Source organism: Panulirus ornatus, chromosome 23 (genome assembly GCF_036320965.1).
Source record: "Panulirus ornatus isolate Po-2019 chromosome 23, ASM3632096v1, whole genome shotgun sequence".
In the NCBI taxonomy this organism is placed as follows: Eukaryota; Metazoa; Arthropoda; class Malacostraca; order Decapoda; family Palinuridae; genus Panulirus; species Panulirus ornatus.
In genome coordinates, this window is record NC_092246.1 from 14,857,513 (window position 1) to 14,881,415 (window position 23,903).

General features: G+C 40.1%; 1 long non-coding RNA gene across 1 annotated transcript in view; it reads right to left on the reverse strand.

The window, feature by feature from the left end:
• Window positions 1-3,404: 3,404 nt before the first annotated feature.
• LOC139756816 (uncharacterized) overlaps window positions 3,405-23,903 on the reverse strand; it is a 109,392-nt gene continuing 88,893 nt past the window's right edge. The window contains exon 3 of the long non-coding RNA XR_011714447.1: window positions 3,405-3,917. This is a non-coding gene — a long non-coding RNA (uncharacterized lncRNA). The remainder of the gene's footprint in view (window positions 3,918-23,903) is intronic.

Genomic DNA, 23,903 nt, shown 5'->3' on the forward strand with positions numbered 1-23,903 from the left:
TATATATAAATGAGAGTTTATATATATATATATATATATATATATATATATATATATATATATATATATATATATATATATACATATATATATATATATATATATATATATATATATATATATATATATATATATATATATATATATATATAAATAGCTCAAGGGTAAAGGGGAAGAGTGGTTTGGAAATGTCTGGGGAGTGAAGTCAGGGGTTAGTGAGAGGACAAGAGCAAGGGAAGGAGTAGCAATACTCCTGAAACAGGAGTTGTGGGAGTATGTGATAGAGTGTAAGAAAGTAAATTCTCGATTAATATGGGTAAAATTGAAAGTTGATGGAGAGAGGTGGGTGATTATTGGTGCATATGCACCTGGGCATGAGAAGAAAGATCATGAGAGGCAAATGTTTTGGGAGCAGCTAAATGAGTGTGTTAGCGGTTTTGATGCACGAGACCGGGTTATAGTGATGGGTGATTTGAATGCAAAGGTGAGTAATGTGACAGTTGAGGGAATAATTGGTATGCATGGGGTGTTCAGTGTTGTAAATGGAAATGGTGAAGAGCTTGTAGATTTATGTGCTGAAAAAGGACTGATGATTGGGAATACCTGGTTTAAAAAGCGAGATATACATAAGTATACTTATGTAAGTAGGAGAGATGGCCAGAGAGCGTTATTGGATTACGTGTTAATTGACAGGCGTGCGAAAGAGAGACTTTTGGATGTCAATGTGCTGAGAGGTGCAACTGGAGGGATGTCTGGTCATTATCTTGTGGAGGCTAAGGTGAAGATTAGTATGGGTTTTCAGAAAAGAAGAGTGAATGTTGGGGTGAAGAAGGTGGTGAGAGTAAGTGAGCTAGGGAAGGAGACCTGTGTGAAGAAGTATCAGGAGAGACTGTGTACAGAATGGAAAAAGGTGAGAACAATGGAAGTAAGGGGAGTGGGGGAGGAATGGGATGTATTTAGGGAATCAGTGATGGATTGCGCAAAAGATGCTTGTGGCATGAGAAGAGTGGGAGGTGGGCTGTTTAGAAAGGGTAGTGAGTGGTGGGATGAAGAAGTAAGAGTATTAGTGAAAGAGAAGAGAGAGGCATTTGGACGATTTTTGCAGGGAAAAAATGCAATTGAGTGGGAGAAGTATAAAAGAAAGAGACAGGAGGTCAAGAGAAAGGTGCAAGAGGTGAAAAAAAGGGCAAATGAGAGTTGGGGTGAGAGACTATCAGTAAATTTTAGGGAGAATAAAAAGATGTTCTGGAAGGAGGTAAATAGGGTGCGTAAGACAAGGGAGCAAATGGGAACTTCAGTGAAGGGCGTAAATGGGGAGGTGATAACAAGTAGTGGTGATGTGAGAAGGAGATGGAATGAGTATTTTGAAGGTTTGTTGAATGTGTCTGATGACAGAGTGGCAGATATAGGGTGTTTGGGTCGAGGTGGTGTGCAAAGTGAGAGGGTTAGGGAAAATGATTTGGTAAACAGAGAAGAGGTAGTAAAAGCTTTGCGGAAGATGAAAGCCGGCAAGGCAGCAGGTTTGGATGGTATTGCAGTGGAATTTATTAAAAAAGGGGGTGATTGTATTGTTGACTGGTTGGTAAGATTATTTAATGTATGTATGACTCATGGTGAGGTGCCTGAGGATTGGCGGAATGCGTGCATAGTGCCATTGTACAAAGGCAAAGGGGATAAGAGTGAGTGCTCAAATTACAGAGGTATAAGTCTGTTGAGTATTCCTGGTAAATTATATGGGAGGGTATTGATTGAGAGGGTGAAGGCATGTACAGAGCATCAGATTGGGGAAGAGCAGTGTGGTTTCAGAAGTGGTAGAGGATGTGTGGATCAGGTGTTTGCTTTGAAGAATGTATGTGAGAAATACTTAGAAAAGCAAATGGATTTGTATGTAGCATTTATGGATCTGGAGAAGGCATATGATAGAGTTGATAGAGATGCTCTGTGGAAGGTATTAAGAATATATGGTGTGGGAGTCAAGTTGTTAGAAGGAGTGAAAAGTTTTTATCGAGGATGTAAGGCGTGTGTACGTGTAGGAAGAGAGGAAAGTGATTGGTTCTCAGTGAATGTAGGTTTGCGGCAGGGGTGTGTGATGTCTCCATGGTTGTTTAATTTGTTTATGGATGGGGTTGTTAGGGAGGTAAATGCAAGAGTCTTGGAAAGAGGGGCAAGTATGAAGTCTGTTGGGGATGAGAGAGCTTGGGAAGTGAGTCAGTTGTTGTTCGCTGATGATACAGCGCTGGTGGCGGATTCATGTGAGAAACTGCAGAAGCTGGTGACTGAGTTTGGTAAAGTGTGTGGAAGAAGAAAGTTAAGAGTAAATGTGAATAAGAGCAAGGTTATTAGGTACAGTAGGGTTGAGGGTCAAGTCAATTGGGAGGTGAGCTTGAATGGAGAAAAACTGGAGGAAGTGAAGTGTTTTAGATATCTGGGAGTGGATCTGTCAGCGGATGGAACCATGGAAGCGGAAGTGGATCATAGGGTGGGGGAGGGGGCGAAAATTTTGGGAGCCTTGAAAAATGTGTGGAAGTCGAGAACATTATCCCGGAAAGCAAAAATGGGTATGTTTGAAGGAATAGTAGTTCCAACAATGTTGTATGGTTGCGAGGCGTGGGCTATGGATAGAGTTGTGCGCAGGAGGATGGATGTGCTGGAAATGAGATGTTTGAGGACAATGTGTGGTGTGAGGTGGTTTGATCGAGTAAGTAACGTAAGGGTAAGAGAGATGTGTGGAAATAAAAAGAGCGTGGTTGAGAGAGCAGAAGAGGGTGTTTTGAAATGGTTTGGGCACATGGAGAGAATGAGTGAGGAAAGATTGACCAAGAGGATATATGTGTCGGAGGTGGAGGGAACGAGGAGAAGAGGGAGACCAAATTGGAGGTGGAAAGATGGAGTGAAAAGGATTTTGTGTGATCGGGGCCTGAACATGCAGGAGGGTGAAAGGAGGGCAAGGAATAGAGTGAATTGGAGCGATGTGGTATACAGGGGTTGACGTGCTGTCAGTGGATTGAATCAAGGCATGTGAAGCGTCCGGGGTAAACCATGGAAAGCTGTGTAGGTATGTATATTTGCGTGTTTGGACGTGTGTATGTACATGTGTATGGGGGGGGGGTTGGGCCATTTCTTTCGTCTGTTTCCTTGCGCTACCTCGCAAACGCGGGAGACAGCGACAAAGTATAAAAAAAAAAAAATATATATATATATATATATATATAAATATATATATATATATATATATATATATATATATATATATATATATATATATATATATATATATATATATATATATATATATATATATTGTAGTTTAGAACTATAAGCGGATAAAGGATTTATCATGAATATAAGAATGAAATATGATAGTTTGAGAACTTTGAAAAGATTTATTTCATCTGCCTCTTTTTTCTTCATCCATACTTTTCCTCATGATTCTCGTCATTGATTTTGTTAGTCTTTGAATGATTTCTTTCATGAACGTTTCATCACCCATTCCTGCACTGGAAATTTGTAAGTTATTCTTAAGGATGTTTCCATTATACCTAAATCACTGTACAAGTGTGAGAAATCATATCATTTTCATCTCGTTTTATTTCTGAAGGAGGCTGACATCGGACTTGGGCCATTTGCTCCTTCAGTTGGCCGCGCTGAAGTGGTGGATTTTACTTACCTAATTAACATAAGTCACTTAAGAATCTTCGGTGCACGCGGCAGTCCAGAGGTGGACTCATGGGGCTTTCTGCTGCCTCTTGCACCCCTGGTGTGGGTGGCCATCCTGACAACGCTGCTGCTGGTGTCTGCCTCACATGTCCTCTTGGCATCGTACTTCTCTTACAAGGTGTTTGGACGAAGATGCTTGCAGAATGGTGCACTGAACTTTGCCCGTGTTATATTACAACAAGGCAAGATCATTGTTGACACTGTAGATTTATCGTAAGGTATGAGTATAATACGCCAACAACATAAATGATACACAAATAAAATACTCTCTCTCTCTCTCTCTCTCTCTCTCTCTCTCTCTCTCTCTCTCTCTCTCTCTCTCTCTCTCTCTTCTCTCTCTCTCTCTCTCTCTCTGGTGAGGTGTCTATGGATTGGTGAAGTGTATGTATAGTTCCACTGTATGAAGGCAAGGGAGACAGAAGAAAGCATTCAAACAACAGGAGGTATTAGTTTGTTTCGTGTATCTGGTAAATTTTATGGGATAGGAGTGTATTAGAGGGTGAAGTCATGTACAGAGCACAAGACCCGGAAGGACCAACGTTGTTTCAATAGTTGTAGAAGATGTGTGAATCAAGTGTTTGCAGACAGGAAGATGTGTGAGAGTACTTTAAGGATAGAAAGGATTTGTATGTAGCATTTATGGATGTGGAGAAAGCATACGTTAAGGTTTAACAAATAAGTAGTGTGAGAGGAAAGCTACCTCTTGAAAATCTTTATCTAGAGTGTAATGTGTATGTACGAAAAGAAATAGACGAGATTGACTGGTTCCAGGTGAAGAGTGGGCTGTGTGATGTTAAAATGGCTGTTTACTTTTCATGGAAGGATGAGGGAGATGAATGCATGGGTCTTGAAGAGAGGGACTAATATGTAGTATGTAGGGGTTAGAGGGGATCAGGAAGTCAGTCGGCTGTTCTTCGCTGATGGTACAGCGCTGGTGGCAGATTTGAGTGAGAAACTGCAGAAGTTGGTAACTAAGTTTGGAGAAGTGTGTGAAATTAAAAAATTGAGAGTAAATGTGAATAAAGGCAAGGTTATTGGGCAGATGAACAATGTTGCTTGGGTGCGAATTTGAATGGGAGAAAATTTGCTCGCAATGTAAAGGTTGTGCAATTACAGCAGGTCACCAAATAAGAGCACTCCTTAATTCTGCGCGTGCGCTGGTGAGCAAAAGAACATTCAAGGCCGCTGAATCACCTGAGGTCAGTTTATCATAATTGTTTGGATTCTTTGGCGCAAAAGACACAAAGAGGAATCAACTTATTTCGAGAAGCCCGCCACATCCTTATTCTTTGGCTGTTGGTTGGTGCATGGCCGCATGTGTATGTTCGAGATATCTAACTTCAATTGATTCACACATCCGGGAGCTTCACCGTAGATGAATTACAGCTATACAAGTCCCTGGAAGCTTACAATTAAGTTTTAGATTTTAGATAATTTTCTTTTATTTGTGAATGATTTCTAAGTAAGTTGCTCTGCTTTTTGTAAATGTCGCCAATAGATTCGGTGGACGACGGTGATGTTGTCTTCCCGCCAATACTCAGCTGGAAGTGATCTGTCTTTAAACCGCGTCGCAAAAGCCAAATTGAACATGCAAAAAAATATTTTAAGGTAACGACTATATTCATGGCAAAAAGGCTCACAGATACTTTAGCGTATGGCTTGAATCAGAAACTAAAACATGAAGCCAAAACTACAAACTAACTACACACCATTGATGAAATAAAGTCCGCATATCTCACGTCGGTGTCTTGGCCACGGTTTAGAATCTGTTCGACTGATGGTTGCTAAATAAACTCTCCATCTTTCGGGGTCTTTTGGTACACGACTGAAACTCAAATCTCAACCCTTACTTTGCGGACTGGCGCATCCGACAACGATACAACTGTTCACCATACTGAAAGACGTAAATGTAGATTCTTACAGAAAAAAAATCGCTAAATGTCCGGCATGAGAAGAGAAAAGTAATGACAGACCGGATGTACACACTCTTGCTGTTTCTTTCCCCGCCAGTCCTTCTGAAGAGTCACTTGACATCACTATTGATGTCACGTCCCTACAAAACTAACAGAACACTTTTCCGCCTCACTTGATACTATTGAGTGACAACAAATAAAGACTATCGTAGATAATCTCTCAGAGTGAAAATTGTCGCACATCAGCTTTAAATATTTCAGGATATCCTTCTTAGGAAAATCATGATGCATTACTAAATCCTCCACTACTTCTGATGTTGCCTTCAGATATCCTTGTACCAGCGACTTGGCAGTGGGAGCGGTTGGTGTTGGGGGTGTGGATGATGACGACGCTGGTGCTTACACGGAGCTACGCCGGCAACCTCATGTCCCTCCTGGCCGTAAGACACATCCCTCAACCTTACCAGAGCTTCAGGGATCTGTTAGATGACCCGAGTGCTATCATGATATGGCAGAACAACACAGCCAACTTGCAGTATATTCGTGTACGTCAGTGTTTATCTTGTTATCCTTCTATGTCGTGTACGTCAGTGTATTTATTGTTATCCGTCTATGTCGTGTACGTCAATGTATCTATTGTTATCCTTCTATGTCGTGTAGTTCAGTGCGTTTCTTATCAGTATATTTATTGTTATCCCTCTATGTTGTGTACGTCAATGTTATCTGTGTATTTATTGTTATCCGTCTATGTTGTGTACGTCAATGTATTTATTGTTATCCTTCTATGTCGTGTGCGTCATTGTTTCTATTATCCTTCTGTGTTGTGTACGTCAATTTATTTATTGTTATTCTTCTATGTTGTGTGCGTCGATGTATTTATTGTTATCCTTCTATGTTGTGAACGTCAATGCATTAATTGTTATACTTGAATGTCGTGTATATCAGTGTATCTATTGTTATCCTTCTATATTGTGTAAGTTAATATATTTATTGTTATCCTTCTATGAATTTTTCCATTCACATAAATCTAAGAAGTGTTATACGTACAAAATGTATTTCCGTGTTTGAAAATATAAAGTCATAAGAAATGTGTTGTTTGTATGACTAAAAGTTTCAGTTATTGGCTTGTTCATTTACAACTCGGTGAATATTTACATATAGTAAATTGTCGATCCTTTAAAGGGACGGTCTTTTCCCTTTACATATATCTTTTGTGATGGAAAAATGTTTAATCAATTTAGATGACAAAGATATTGTAGGTTTTTTTCTTAAATTATAGGCGCTCTTGTCTCACAACGAGCGAAAAAGTTACAGATCAAACCGACTAAATAGAAGCTATGAAGATACTGGACTTGCTTCTTCAGATCTAAGGTTCTGGTCACGTAAAAATGACAGTCAACCATATGAAAATATTAATCTGTAAATTCAGCAGCATTACAGAGTTCAGAGGCTTCGACAAAAATAGATTTCTCTAGTTTCTCGCATTGCTCAGCTCAGGGATAGTAATGATACTAATGATAATGATGAAAATAATGCTAATAATGATAATGGTAATAATAATAGTAATATTAATAATAATAACAATAATAACATTAACAATAATAATAATAATGATAATAATGATAATAATAATAATAATAATAATAATAATAATAATAATAATAATAATGATAATAATAAGAATAATAATAATAATAATGATAATAATAATAATAATAATAACAATAATAATAATAGCTATAATTATAAGTAAAATAATAGAAATCATAATAATGAAGAATGGGGTGAAAGTGATAATGGTATCATTATCATTATTATCACTATTATCATCATTATCATTATTCTTATCATTATCATGATTATCTTATCATTATCATTATTATTATTATCATTATTATTATTATTATTTCTTTTTTTTTTTTTTATACTTTGTCGCTGTCTCCCGCGTTTGCGAGGTAGCGCAAGGAAACAGACGAAAGAAATGGCCCAACCCACCCCCATACACATGTATATACATACGTCCACACACGCAAATATACATACCTACACAGCTTTCCATGGTTTACCCCAGACGCTTCACATGCCTTGATTCAATCCACTGACAGCACGTCAACCCCAGTATACCACATCGCTCCAATTCACTCTGTTCCTTGCCCTCCTTTCACCCTCCTGCATGTTCAGGCCCCGATCACACAAAATCTTTTTCACTCCATCTTTCCACCTCCAATTTGGTCTCCCTCTTCTCCTTGTTCCCTCCACCTCCGACACATATATCCTCTTGGTCAATCTTTCCTCACTCATCCTCTCCATGTGCCCAAACCACTTCAAAACACCCTCTTCTGCTCTCTCAACCACGCTCTTTTTATTTCCACACATCTCTCTTACCCTTACGTTACTCACTCGATCAAACCACCTCACACCACACATTGTCCTCAAACATCTCATTTCCAGCACATCCATCCTCCTGCGCACAACTCTATCCATAGCCCACGCCTCGCAACCATACAACATTGTTGGAACCACTATTCCTTCAAACATACCCATTTTTGCTTTCCGAGATAATGTTCTCGACTTCCACACATTCTTCAAGGCCCCCAGAATTTTCGCCCCCTCCCCCACCCTATGATCCACTTCCGCTTCCATGGTTCCATCCGCTGCCAGGTCCACTCCCAGATATCTAAAACACTTCACTTCCTCCAGTTTTTCTCCATTCAAACTCATCTCCCAATTGACTTGACCCTCAGCCCTACTGTACCTAATAACCTTGCTCTTATTCACATTTACTCTTAACTTTCTTCTTCCACACACTTTACCAAACTCAGTTACCAGCTTCTGCAGTTTCTCACATGAATCAACCACCAGCGCTGTGTCATCAGCGAACAACAACTGACTCACTTCCCAAGCTCTCTCATCCCCAACAGACTTCATACTTGCCCCTCTTTCCAAAACTCTTGCATTTACCTCCCTAACAACCCCATCCATAAACATATTAAACAACCATGGAGACATCACACACCCCTGCCGCAAACCTACATTCACTGAGAACCATTCACTTTCCTCTCTTCCTACACGTACACATGCCTTACATCCTCGATAAAAACTTTTCACTGCTTCTAACAACTTGCCTCCCACACCATATATTCTTAATACCTTCCACAGAGCATCTCTATCAACTCTATCATATGCCTTCTCCAGATCCATAAATGCTACATACAAATCCATTTGCTTTTCTAAGTATTTCTCACATACATTCTTCAAAGCAAACACCTGATCCACACATCCTCTACCACTTCTGAAACCACACTGCTCTTCCCCAATCTGATGCTCTGTACATGCCTTCACCCTCTCAATCAATACCCTCCCATATAATTTACCAGGAATACTCAACAAACTTATACCTCTGTAATTTGAGCACTCACTCTTATCCCCTTTGCCTTTGTACAATGGCACTATGCACGCATTCCGCCAATCCTCAGGCACCTCACCATGAGTCATACATACATTAAATAACCTTACCAACCAGTCAACAATACAGTCACCCCCTTTTTTAATAAATTCCACTGCAATACCATCCAAACCTGCTGCCTTGCCGGCTTTCATCTTCCGCAAAGCTTTCACTACCTCTTCTCTGTTTACCAAATCATTTTCCCTAACCCTCTCACTTTGCACACCACCTCGACCAAAACACCCTATATCTGCCACTCTATCATCAAACACATTCAACAAACCTTCGAAATACTCACTCCATCTCCTTCTCACATTACCACTACTTGTTATCACCTCCCCATTTGCGCCCTTCACTGAAGTTCCCATTTGCTCCCTTGTCTTACGCACTTTATTTACCTCCTTCCAGAACATCTTTTTATTCTCCCTAAAACTTAATGATACTCTCTCACCCCAACTCTCATTTGCCCTTTTTTTCACCTCTTGCACCTTTCTCTTGACCTCCTGTCTCTTTCTTTTATACATCTCCCACTCAATTGCATTTTTTCCCTGCAAAAATCGTCCAAATGCCTCTCTCTTCTCTTTCACTAATACTCTTACTTCTTCATCCCACCACTCACTACCCTTTCTAATCAACCCACCTCCCACTCTTCTCATGCCACAAGCATCTTTTGCGCAATCCATCACTGATTCCCTAAATACATCCTATTCCTCCCCCACTCCCCTTACTTCCATTGTTCTCACCTTTTTCCATTCTGTACTCAGTCTCTCCTGGTACTTCCTCACACAGGTCTCCTTCTCAAGCTCACTTACTCTCACCACCCTCTTCACCCCAACATTCACTCTTCTTTTCTGAAAACCCATACAAATCTTCACCTTAGCCTCCACATGATAATGATCAGACATCCCTCCAGTTGCACCTCTCAGCACATTAACATCCAAAAGTCTCTCTTTCGCACGCCTGTCAATTAACACGTAATCCAATAACGCTCTCTGGCCATCTCTCCTACTTACATAAGTATACTTATGTATATCTCGCTTTTTAAACCAGGTATTCCCAATCATCAGTCCTTTTTCAGCACATAAATCTACAAGCTCTTCACCATTTCCATTTACAACACTGAACACCCCATGTATACCAATTATTCCCTCAACTTATTATTATTATTATTATTATTATTATTATTATTATTATTATTATTATTATTATCATTATTATTATTATCATTATAAGTATCATTATTATTATTATTATTATTATCATTATCATTATTATTAGTAGTAGTATTATCATTATTATTATTATTATTATTATTATTATTATTATTATTATTATTATTATTATTATTATTATTATTTTTATTATTATTGTTATTATTATTATTGTTATCATTATTATTATCATTATTATTATTATTATTATTATTATTATTATTGTTATTATTATCATTATTATTGTTATTATTATTATTATTATTATTATTATTATTATTATTATTATTGTTATTATCATTATTATTATTATTATTATTACTATTATTATTATTATTATTATTATTATTATTATTATTATTATTATTGTTATTATCATTATCATTATCATTATTATCGTTATTATTACTATCATCATTATTATTGTTATTATTATTACTATTATTACTATTATCACTACTTTCCACATGCCTAAAGCCCATTATAGAATTACATTTCACCCAATCTACCACTCCATAATTCATTCCCTTTGCATTCTCTGCCATACCACATTTCTCTACTTTTCTCTCTTCATTCCACGTAGTCTCATCACATGCTCCTCTCAAACTGCCCATTTCCACAGAATGAATCTTGACTTCTGTGACATTATATGTCTATATTTCGGCTGCATAGGACAGGTTTGGAGGACTATGCTGTCCCTTAATCCTCTCTTTACTTTCATACTTACACTTCTACCCTTCATTGTTCTGCTGCGGGATCCAACGACTCTTCTTCCCTATACCGTTCACTCCCTCATCTCTCATTCCTTATAACCAAATTTGCTCAAGACAGTTCCTGAGTACTTAAATTCTCTCACCACCTCCAGTCTTTCTCCCTTCATATCCAAAACACAGTTTGGTACAGTTTCTTCTTTCAATCTATATGTTTTACAAGATCTATACTTTCACTCTGTTCCCTTTCAAACATCATTACTTTACTTTCAATTGCATTTATCTTTAATCACCAGCGTTTAAGCATATCAAAGAACGTACAACTTTCTGCATCTCCTCTTCACTTTCAGCAAACAACGCAATAACATCCTCAAACAGGCTTGCCCCAGCAACTGTATCTCCCTACCACACTCCATCCCTGCATCCTCTTTCACTAGCTTTGCTTTCATCTCTTATCACGCTATCCTTTTACAAAGGAAAAAAAAGAAGGAGTCACGCGGGGAGTGCTCATCCTCCTCGAAAGCTCAGACTTGGGTGTCTAAATGTGTTTGGGTGTAACCAAGATGAGAAATATGGAGAGATAGGTAGTATGTTTGAGGAAAGGAACCTGGATATTCTGACTCTGAGTGAAACGAAGCTCAAGGGAAAAGGGGGAAAAGTGGTTGGGAATGTCTTGGGAGTAAAGTCAGGGGTTAGTGAGAGGACAACAGAAAGGGAAGGAGTAGCACTACTCCTGAAACAGGAGTGCTGGGAGTATGTGATAGAGTGTAAGAAAGTAAACTCTAGACTGATATGGATAAAACTGAAAGTGGATGGAGAGAGATGGATGATTATTGGTGCATATGCACCTGGGCATGACAAGAAAGATCATGAGAGGCAAGTGTTTTGGGAGCAGCTGAGTGAGTGTGTTAGTAGCGTTGATGCACGAGACCGGGTTCTGGTGATGGGTGATTTGAATGCAAAGGTGAGTAATGTGGCAATTGAGGAAATATTTGGTGTACATGGAGTGTTCAGTGTTGTAAATGGAAATGGTGGAGAGCTTGAAGATTTGTGTACTGAAAACGGACTGGTGATTGGGAATACCTAGTTTTAAAAGAGAGATATACATATGTATACGTATGTAAGTAAGAGAGAGAGGGCCAGAGAGCATTATTGGATTACGTGTTAATTGATAGGCGCGCGAAGGAGAGACTTTTCGATGTTAATGTGCTGAGAGGTGCAACTGGAGGGATGTCTGATCATTAACTTCTGGAAGCGAAGGTGAAGATTTATAGAGGTTTTCAGAAAAGAAGAGAGAATGTTGGGGCGAAGAGAGTGGTGAGGGTAAGTGAGCTTGGGAAGGAGACTTGTATGAGGAAGTAAAAGGAATGAATGAGTACAGAATGGATAAAGGTGAGAACAAATGACGTAGGGGAGTGGGGGAGGAATGGGATGTATTTAGGGAAGCAGTGATGGTATGCGCAAAAGATGCTTGTGGCGTGAGAAGCGTGAGAGGTGGGCAGATTTGAAAGGGTAGTGAGTGGTGGCATGAAGAAGTAAGAGAGAGGCATTTGGACGATCTTTGCAGGGAATTGATGCAAATGACTGAGAGACGTATCAAAGAAAGAGGCAGGAGGTCAAGAGAAAGGTGCAAGAGGTGAAATTTCGTCTCCCATTTCTCCTCGATCCCTCCACCACTGACACAAATATCCTCTTCGTCAATCTTCCCTCACTCATTCTCTCCATGTGACCAAACCATTTCAAAACACCCTCTTCTGCTTTCTCAACAACACTCTTTTCATTTCCACACATCCCTCTTACCCTTACATTACTTACTCGATCAAACCACATCACACAACATATTGTCCTCAAACATTTCATTTCCATCACATCCACCCTCCTCCGCACAACTCTATCCACAGCCCACGCCTCGCAACCATATAACACTTTTGGAACCACTATTCCTCCAAACATACCCATTTTTGCTTTCCGAGATAATGTTTTCGACTTCCACACATTCTTCAACGCTCCCAGAATTTTCCTCCTGTCCCCCACCCTATGGCTCACTTCCGCTTCCATGGTTCCATCCGCTGCCAAACCCGCTCCCAAGTATCTATAACATTTCAGTTCCTCCAGTTTTTCTCCATTCAGACTTACCTCCCATTTGACTTGTCCCTCAACCCTACTGTACCGAAAAACCTTGCTCTTATTCACATTTACTCTTAGGTTTCTTCTTTCACACACTTTACCAAACTCAGTCACCAGCTTCTGCAGTTTCTCACATGAATCAGCCACCTGCGCTGTATCATCAGCGAACAACAACTGACTCACTTCCCAAGCCCTAACATCCACAAAGACTGTATACTTGCCCCTGTTTCCAAAACTCTTGCATTCACCTCCCAAACAACCCCATCCATAAACAAATCAAACAACCATGGAGACATCAAACACCCCTGCCGCAAACCTACATTCACTGAGAACCAGTCACTTTCCTCTCTTCCTACACGTACACATGCCTTACATCTTCGATAAAAACATTTCACTGCTTCTAACAACATCCCTCCCACACCATACATTCTCAGTACCTTCCACAGAGCATCTCTATCAACTCTATCATATGCCTTCTCAAGATCCATATATATATATATATATATATATATATATATATATATATATATATATATATATATATATATATATATATATATATATGTTTGTTTTTGTGTTTTGCTTTGTCGCTGTCTCCCGCGTTTAGCGAGGTAGCGCAAGGAAACAGCCGAAAGAATGGTCCAACCCACCCACATACACATGTATATACATACACGTCCACACATGCAATTATACTTACCTATACATCTCAACGTATAAATGTATATATACATACACAGACATACACATATATACACATGTACATAATTCATACTGTCTGCCCCCATTCAATTTCCATCGCCACCCCACCACACATGAAATAACAACCGCCTCTCCCCTCATGTGTTCGAGGCAGCGCTAGGAAAACACAACAAAGGCCCCATTCGTTCACACTCTTTAGCTGTCATGTAATAATGCACCGAAACCACAGCTCCTTTTCCACATCCAGACTCCACAAAACATTCCATGGTTTACCCAGACGCTTCACATGCCCTGGTTCAATCCATTGACAGCACATCGACCCCGGTATACCACGTCGTTCCAATTCACTCTATTCCTTGCACGCCTTTCACCCTCCTGCATGTTGAGGCCCCGATCACTCAAAATCTTTTTAACTCCATCTTTCCACCTCCAATTTGGTCAACAATACAGTCACCCCCTTTTTTAATAAATTCCACTGCAATACCATCCAATCCTGCTGCCTTGCCGGCTTTCATCTATATATATATATATATATATATATATATATATATATATATATATATATATATATATATATATATATAGATGAAAGCCGGCAAGGCAGCAGGATTGGATGGTATTGCAGTGGAATTTATTAAAAAAGGGGGTGACTGTATTGTTGACTGGTTGGTAAGGTTATTTAATGTATGTATGACTCATGGTGAGGTGCCTGAGGATTGGCGGAATGCGTGCATAGTGCCATTGTACAAAGGCAAAGGGGATAAGAGTGAGTGCTCAAATTACAGAGGTATAAGTTTGTTGAGTATTCCTGGTAAATTATATGGGAGGGTATTGATTGAGAGGGTGAAGGCATGTACAGAGCATCAGATTGGGGAAGAGCAGTGCGGTTTCAGAAGTGGTAGAGGATGTGTGGATCAGGTGTTTGCTTTGAAGAATGTATGTGAGAAATACTTAGAAAAGCAAATGGATTTGTATGTAGCATTTATGGATCTGGAGAAGGCATATGATAGAGTTGATAGAGATGCTCTGTGGAAGGTATTAAGAATATATGGTGTGGGAGGCAAGTTGTTAGAAGCAGTGAAAAGTTTTTATCGAGGATGTAAGGCATGTGTACGTGTAGGAAGAGAGGAAAGTGATTGGTTCTCAGTGAATGTAGGTTTGCGGCAGGGGTGTGTGATGTCTCCATGGTTGTTTAATTTGTTTATGGATGGGGTTGTTAGGGAGGTAAATGCAAGAGTCCTGGAAAGAGGGGCAAGTATGAAGTCTGTTGGGGATGAGAGAGCTTGGGAAGTGAGTCAGTTGTTGTTCGCTGATGATACAGCGCTGGTGGCTGATTCATGTGAGAAACTGCAGAAGCTGGTGACTGAGTTTGGTAAAGTGTGTGGAAGAAGAAAGTTAAGAGTAAATGTGAATAAGAGCAAGGTTATTAGGTACAGTAGGGTTGAGGGTCAAGTCAATTGGGAGGTGAGTTTGAATGGAGAAAAACTGGAGGAAGTGAAGTGTTTTAGATATCTGGGAGTGGATCTGGCAGCGGATGGAACCATGGAAGCGGAAGTGGATCATAGGTTGGGGGAGGGGGCGAAAATTTTGGGAGCCTTGAAAAATGTGTGGAAGTCGAGAACATTATCTCGGAAAGCAAAAATGGGTATGTTTGAAGGAATAGTGGTTCCAACAATGCTGTATGGTTGCGAGGCGTGGGCTATGGATAGAGTTGTGCGCAGGAGGATGGATGTGCTGGAAATGAGATGTTTGAGGACAATGTGTGGTGTGAGGTGGTTTGATCGAGTAAGTAACGTAAGGGTAAGAGAGATGTGTGGAAATAAAAAAGAGCGTGGTTGAGAGAGCAGAAGAGGGTGTTTTGAAATGGTTTGGGCACATGGAGAGAATGAGTGAGGAAAGATTGACCAAGAGGATATACGTGTCGGAGGTGGAGGGAACGAGGAGAAGAGGGAGACCAAATTGGAGGTGGAAAGATGGAGTGAAAAAGATTTTGTGTGATCGGGGCCTGAACATGCAGGAGGGTGAAAGGAGGGCAAGGAATAGAGTGAATTGGAGCGATGTGGTATACAGGGGTTGACGTGCTGTCAGTGGATTGAATCAAGGCATGTGAAGCGTCTGGGGTAAACCATGGAAAGCTGTGTAGGTATGTATATTTGCGTGTGTGGACGTGTGTATGTACATGTGTATGGGGGGGGGGGGGGGGTTGGGCCATTTCTTTCGTCTGTTTCCTTGCGCTACCTCGCAAATGCGGGAGACAGCGACAAAGTATAAAAAAAAAAAAAAAAAAAAAAATATATATATATATATATATATATATATATTTATATATATATATATATATATTTCATACTATTCGCCATTTCCCGCATTAGCGAGGTAGCGTTACGAACAGAGGACTGGGCCTTTGAGGGAATACCCTCACCTGGCCCAAATCTCTGTTCCTTCTTTTGGAAAATTAAAAAAAAAACGAGAGGGGAGGATTTCCAGCCCCCCGCTCCCTCCCCTTTTAGTCGCCTTCTACGACATATATATATATATATATATATATATATATATATATATATATATATATATATATATATATATATATATATATATATATATATTTATTTTTCATTTATTTTGCTTTTTCGCTGTCTCCCGCGTTAGCGAGGTAGCTAAATTCCAATATCTTTCCCTCATTTTTTTTGTTAATCAGTCTGATTTTTTTAAGTGTTTTTCTAACCATACTGCTTCTGGCACCAGTATGACTCAGATTCAGCTTGTTTTACAATATCTAGAATGGCTTCCTTTTGAATACAATAAAACACTCCAATATGTTATCCCATCAATAGCCCTCACAAGTCAAGTAATTTCTTTCAATATATACAAGGAATTTACAAGATTTTATTACATAACCCCAGGACCCTTTTTATTGAGTTCCTGCAGCTTCAAGGCTGTGCTACAATCAGTAGCAGGTAAAGGATGGACTCCTTTGGAACAAGAAGTTCTTCAACAAGATTGTTCTCTTTTTGTCTACTGATGATGATGCAACATCGCTGAAGGTGACTTTTTGCTCCAGGTGTAACCACAAACAGACAGAGTCCAGCAACAACTGGAATTTACATATCAATATTCATACAGCCATCCCCTGTATAGTGACAACTCACAAAGTGAAATTTCACATTTGCAACAGATTAGGATAAGGAAAAAAAATTGTACGATGTTCTGTGTCCCCTTGTACTAGATGTGAGAGATTAGAAAAAATACAGTTGTATACTTTTTTATTTTTCAATGTCTGAAACATTTTTCCCAGCAACGCTTTTCATGCTATAAACATCAATCCACTTTTACATAGCAGGGTGCTATTAATGTCAACCTACAAACTTAATTTCCCACCACAAGTTGAAATATATATATATATATATATATATATATATATATATATATATATATATATATATATATTCTTTCTTTCTTTTAAACTATTCGCCATTTCCCGCATTAGCGAGGTAGCGTTAAGAACAAAGGACTGGGCCTTTTTTGGAATATCCTCACCTGGCCCCCTCTGTTCCTTCTTTTGGAAATTAAAAAAAAACGAGAGGGGAGGATTTCCAGCCCCCCGCTCCCTCCCCTTTTAGTCGCCTTCTACGACACGCAGGGAATACGTGGGAAGTATTCTTAATCCCCTATCCCCAGGGATGATATATATTTATATATATATATATATATATATATATATATATATATATATATATATATATATATATATATATATATTTCTTTTTTTTTTTTTTATACTTTGTCGCTGTCTCCCGCGTTTGCGAGGTAGCGCAAGGAAACAGACGAAAGAAATGGCCCAACCCTCCCCATACACATGTACATACACACGTCCACACACGCAAATATACATACCTACACAGCTTTCCATGGTTTACCCCGGACGCTTCACATGCCTTGATTCAATCCACTGACAGCACGTCAACCCCTGTATACCACATCGCTCCAATTCACTCTATTCCTTGCCCTCCTTTCACCCTCCTGCATGTTCAGGCCCCGATCACACAAAATCCTTTTCACTCCATCTTTCCACCTCCAATTTGGTCTCCCTCTTCTCCTCGTTCCCTCCACCTCCGACACATATATCCTCTTGGTCAATCTTTCCTCACTCATTCTCTCCATGTGCCCAAACCATTTCAAAACACCCTCTTCTGCTCTCTCAACCACGCTCTTTTTATTTCCACACATCTCTCTTACCCTTACGTTACTTACTCGATCAAACCACCTCACACCACACATTGTCCTCAAACATCTCATTTCCAGCACATCCATCCTCCTGCGCACAACTCTATCCATAGCCCACGCCTCGCAACCATACAACATTGTTGGAACTACTATTCCTTCAAACATACCCATTTTTGCTTTCCGGGATAATGTTCCCGACTTCCACACATTTTTCAAGGCTCCCAAAATTTTCGCCCCCTCCCCCACCCTATGATCCACTTCCGCTTCCATGGTTCCATCCACTGCCAGATCCACTCCCAGATATCTAAAACACTTCACTTCCTCCAGTTTTTCTCCATTCAAACTCACCTCCCAATTGACTTGACCCTCAACCCTACTGTACCTAATAACCTTGCTCTTATTCACATTTACTCTTAACTTTCTTCTTCCACACACTTTACCAAACTCCGTCACCAGCTTCTGCAGTTTCTCACATGAATCCGCCACCAGCGCTGTATCATCAGCGAACAACAACTGACTCACTTCCCAAGCTCTCTCATCCCCAACAGACTTCATACTTGCCCCTCTTTCCAAGACTCTTGCATTTACCTCCCTAACAACCCCATCCATAAACAAATTAAACAACCATGGAGACATCACACACCACTGCCGCAAACCTACATTCACTGAGAACCAATCACTCTCCTCTCTTCCTACACGTACACATGCCTTACATCCTCGATAAAAACTTTTCACTGCTTCTAACAACTTGCCTCCCACACCATATATTCTTAATACCTTCCACAGAGCATCTCTATCAACTCTATCATATGCCTTCTCCAGATCCATAAATGCTACATACAAATCCATTTGCTTTTCTAAGTATTTCTCACATACATTCTTCAAAGCAAACACCTGATCCACACATCCTCTACCACTTCTGAAACCACACTGCTCTTCCCCAATTTGATGCTCTGTACATGCCTTCACCCTCTCAATCAATACCCTCCCATATAATTTACCAGGAATACTCAACAAACTTATACCTCTGTAATTTGAGCACTCACTCTTATCCCCTTTGCCTTTGTACAATGGCACTATGCACGCATTCCGCCAATCCTCAGGCACCTCACCATGAGTCATACATACATTAAATAACCTTACCAACCAGTCAACAATACAGTCACCCCCTTTTTTAATAAATTCCACTGCAATACCATCCAAACCTGCTGCCTTGCCGGCTTTCATCTTCCGCAAAGCTTTTACTACCTCTTCTCTGTTTACCAAATCATTTTCCCTAACCCTCTCACTTTGCACACCACCTCGACCCAAACACCCTATATCTGCCACTCTGTCATCAGACACATTCAACAAACCTTCAAAATACTCATTCCATCTCCTTCTCACATCACCACTACTTGTTATCACCTCCCCATTTACGCCCTTCACTGAAGTTCCCATTTGCTCCCTTGTCTTACGCACCCTATTTACCTCCTTCCAGAACATTTTTTTATTCTCCCTAAAATTTAATGATAGTCTCTCACCCCAACTCTCATTTGCCCTTTTTTTCACCTCTTGCACCTTTCTCTTGACCTCCTGTCTCTTTCTTTTATACTTCTCCCACTCAATTGCATTTTTTCCCTGCAAAAATCGTCCAAATGCCTCTCTCTTCTCTTTCACTAATACTCTTACTTCTTCATCCCACCACTCACTACCCTTTCTAAACAGCCCACGTCCCACTCTTCTCATGCCACAAGCATCTTTTGCGCAATCCATCACTGATTCCCTAAATACATCCCATTCCTCCCCCACTCCCCTTACTTCCATTCTTCTCACCTTTTTCCATTCTGTACACAGTCTCTCCTGATACTTCTTCACACAGGTCTCCTTCCCAAGCTCACTTACTCTCACCACCTTCTTCACCCCAACATTCACTCTTCTTTTCTGAAAACCCATACTAATCTTCACCTTAGCCTCCACAAGATAATGATCAGACATCCCTCCAGTTGCACCTCTCAGCACATTGACATCCAAAAGTCTCTCTTTCGCACGCCTGTCAATTAACACGTAATCCAATAACGCTCTCTGGCCATCTCTCCTACTTACATAAGTATACTTATGTATATCTCGCTTTTTAAACCAGGTATTCCCAATCATCAGTCCTTTTTCAGCACATAAATCTACAAGCTCTTCACCATTTCCATTTACAACACTGAACACCCCATGCATACCAATTATTCCCTCAACTGCCATATATATATATATATATATATATATATATATATATTTATATATATATATATATATATATATATATATATATATATATATATATATATATATATATATATATAGATAGATAGATAGATAGATATATATATTATCCCTGGGGATGGGGGATAAAGAGTACTTCCCACGCATTCCTTACGTGTCGTAGAAGGCGACTAGAGGGGAGTTGAGCAGGGGGCCAGAAATCCTCCCCTCCTTGTATTTTTTTTAACTTTCTAAAATGGGTAACAGAAGAAGGAGTCACGCGGGTAGTGCTCATCCTCCTCGGAGGCTCAGATTGGGGTGTCTAAATGTGTGTGGATGTAACCAAGATGTGAAAAAAGGAGAGATAGGTAGTATGTTTGAGGAAAGGAACCTGGATATTTTGGCTCTAAGTGAAACAAAGCTCAAGGGTAAAGGGGAAGAGTGGTTTGGGAATGTCTTGGGAGTAAAGTCAGGGGTTAGCGAGAAGACAAAAGCAAGGGAAGGAGTAGCACTACTCCTTAAACAGGAGTGGTGTAGGTATGTGATACAATGTAAGAAAGTAAATTCTAGATTAATGTGGGAAAAACTGAGAGTTGATGGAGAGAGATGGGTGATTATTGGTGCATATGCACCTGGGCATGAGAAGAAAGATCATGAGAGGCAAGTGTTTTGGGAGCAGCTGAATGAGAGTGTTAATTGTTTTGATGCACAAGACCGGGTTATAGTGATGGGTGATTTGAATGCAAAGGTGAGTAATGTGGCAGTTGAGGGAATAATTGGTATACATGGAGTGTTCAGTGTTGTAAATGGAAATGGTGAAGAGCTTGTAGATTTATGTGCTGAGAAAGGACTGGTGATAGGGAATACCTGATTTAAAATACGAGATATACATAAGTATACGTATGTAAGTAAGAGAGATGGCCAGAGACGGTTATTGGATTACGTGTTAATTGACAGGCGCGCGAAAGGGAGACTTTGGATGTTAATGTACTGAGAGGTGCAACTGGAGGGATGTCTGATTATTAACTTGTGGAAGCGAAGGTGAAGATTTGTATGGGTTTTCAGAAAAAAGACAGAATGTTGGGGTGAAGAGGGTGGTGAGAGTAAGTGAGCTTGGGAAGGGGACTTGTGTGAGGAAGTACCAGGAGAGACTGAGTACAGAATGGAAAAAGGTGAGAACAAAGAAGGTAAGGGGAGTGGGGGAGGAATGGGATGTATTTAGGGAAGCAGGGATGGCTAGCAAAAAAGATGCTTGTGGCATGAGAAGCGTGGGAGGTGGGTTAATTAGAAAGGGTAGTGAGTGGTGGGATGAAGAAGTAAGAGTATTAGTGAAAGAGAAGAGAGAGGCATTTGGACGATTTTTGCAGGGAAAAAATGCAAATGAGTGGGAGATGTTTAAAAGAAGGAGACAGGAGGTCAAGAGAAACATGCAAGAGGTGAAAAAGAGGGCAAATAAGAGTTGAGGTGAGAGAGTATCATTAAATTTTAGGGAGAATAAAAAGATGTTCTGGAAGGAGGTAAATAAAGTGCGTAAGACAAGGGAATAAATGGGAACTTCAGTGAAGGGGGTTAATGGGGAGATGATAACAAGTAGTGGTGATGTGAGAAGGAGATGGAGTGAGTATTTTCAAGGATTGTTGAATGTGTTTGATGACAAAGTGGCAGATATAGGGTGTTTTGGCCGAGGTGGTGTGTAAAGTGAGAGGGTTAGGGAAAATGATTTGGTAAAAAGAGAAGAGGTGGTAAAAGCTTTGCGGAAGATTAAAGGCAGCAAGGCAGCAGGTTCGGATGGTATTGCAGTAAAATTCATTAAAAAAGGGGTGACTGTATTGTTGACTGGTTGGTAAGGTTATTTGATGTATATATGATTCATGGTGAGGTGCCAGAGGATTGGCGGAATGCTTGCATAGTGCCATTGTACAAAGGCAAAGCGGACCAAGGTGAGTGCTCAAATTACAGAGGTAAAAGTTTGTTGAGTATTACTGGTAAATCATATGGAAGGGTATTGATTGAGAGGGTCAAGGCATGTACAGAGCATCAGATTGGGGAAGAGCAGTGTGGTTTCAGAATTGGTAGAGGATGTGTGGATCAGGTGTTTAATTTGAAAAATGTATGTGAGAAATACTTAGAAAAGTAAATGGATTTGTATGTAGCATTTATGGATCTTGAGAAGGCATATGAAAGAGTTGATAGAGATGCTCGTTGGAAGGTACTAAGAATATATGGTGTGGGAGGCAAGTTATTAGAATTCGTGAAATATTTTTATCGAGGATATAAGGCATGTGTACATGTAGGAAAAGAGGAAAGTGATTGGTTCTCAGTGAATGTAGGTTTGCGGCAGGGATGTGTGGTGTCTCCATAGTTGTTTAATTTGTTTATGGATGGGGTTGTTAGGGAGGTGAATGCAAGAGTTTTGGAAAGAGGGGCAAGTATGCAGTATGTTGGGGATGAGAGATCTTGGGAAGTGAGTCAGTTGTTGTTCGCTGATGATACAGCGCTGGTGGCTGATTCATGTGAGAAACTACAGAAGCTGGTGACTGAGTTTGGTAAAGTGTGTGAAAGAAGAAAGTTAAGAGTAAATGTGAATAAGAGAAAGGTTATTAGGTACAGTAGGGTTGAGGGTCAAGTCTATTGGGAGGTAAGTTTGAATGGAGAAAAACTGGAGGAAGTAAAGTGTTTGAGATATCTGGGAGTGGATCTGCCAGCGGATGGAACCATGGAAGCGGAAGTAAATCATAGGGTGGGGGAGGGAGAGAAAATCCTGGGAGCCTTGAAGAATGTGTGGAAGTCGAGAACTCTATCTCGGAAAGCAAAAATGGCTATGTTTATAGGAATAGTGGTTCCAACAATGTTGTATGCTTGCAAGGCGTGGGCTATGGATAGAGCTGTGCGCAGGAAGGTGAAAGTGCTGGAAATGAAATGTTTCAGGACAATATGTGGTGTGAGGTGGTTTGATCGAGTAAGTAAGGTAAGGGTAAGAGAGATGTGTGGAAATAAAAATAGCTTGGTTTAAAGAGCAGAAGAGGGTGTTTTAAAATGGTTTGGGCACATGGAGAGAATGAGTGAGGAAAGATTGACCAAGAGAATATATGTGTCGGAGGTGGCGGGAACGAGGAGAAGTGGGAGACCAAATTGTAGGTGGAAAGATGGAGTGAAAAAGATTTTGAGTGATCGGGGCCTGAACATGCAGGAGGGTGAAATGCGGGGAAGGAATAGAGTGAATTGGAACGATGTGGCATACCGGGGTCGACATGCTTTCAATGGATTGAATAAGGGCATATGAAGCATCTGGGGTAAACAATGGAACGTTCTGTGGGGCCTGGATGTGGAAAGGGAGCTGTGGTTTCGGGCATTATTACATGACAGCTAGAGACTGAATGTGAACGAATGGGGCCTTTGTTGTCTTTTCCTAGCGCTAACTCGCACACATGAGGGGGGAGGGTTATGGTATTCCATGTGTGGCGAGGTGGCGATGGAAATAAATATAGTTAGACAGTATGAATTATGTACATGTGTATATATGTATATGTCTGTGTGTGTATATAGATATGTGTACACTGAGATGTATTGGTATGTATATTTGCGTGTGTGGACGTGTATGTATATACATGTGTATGGGGGT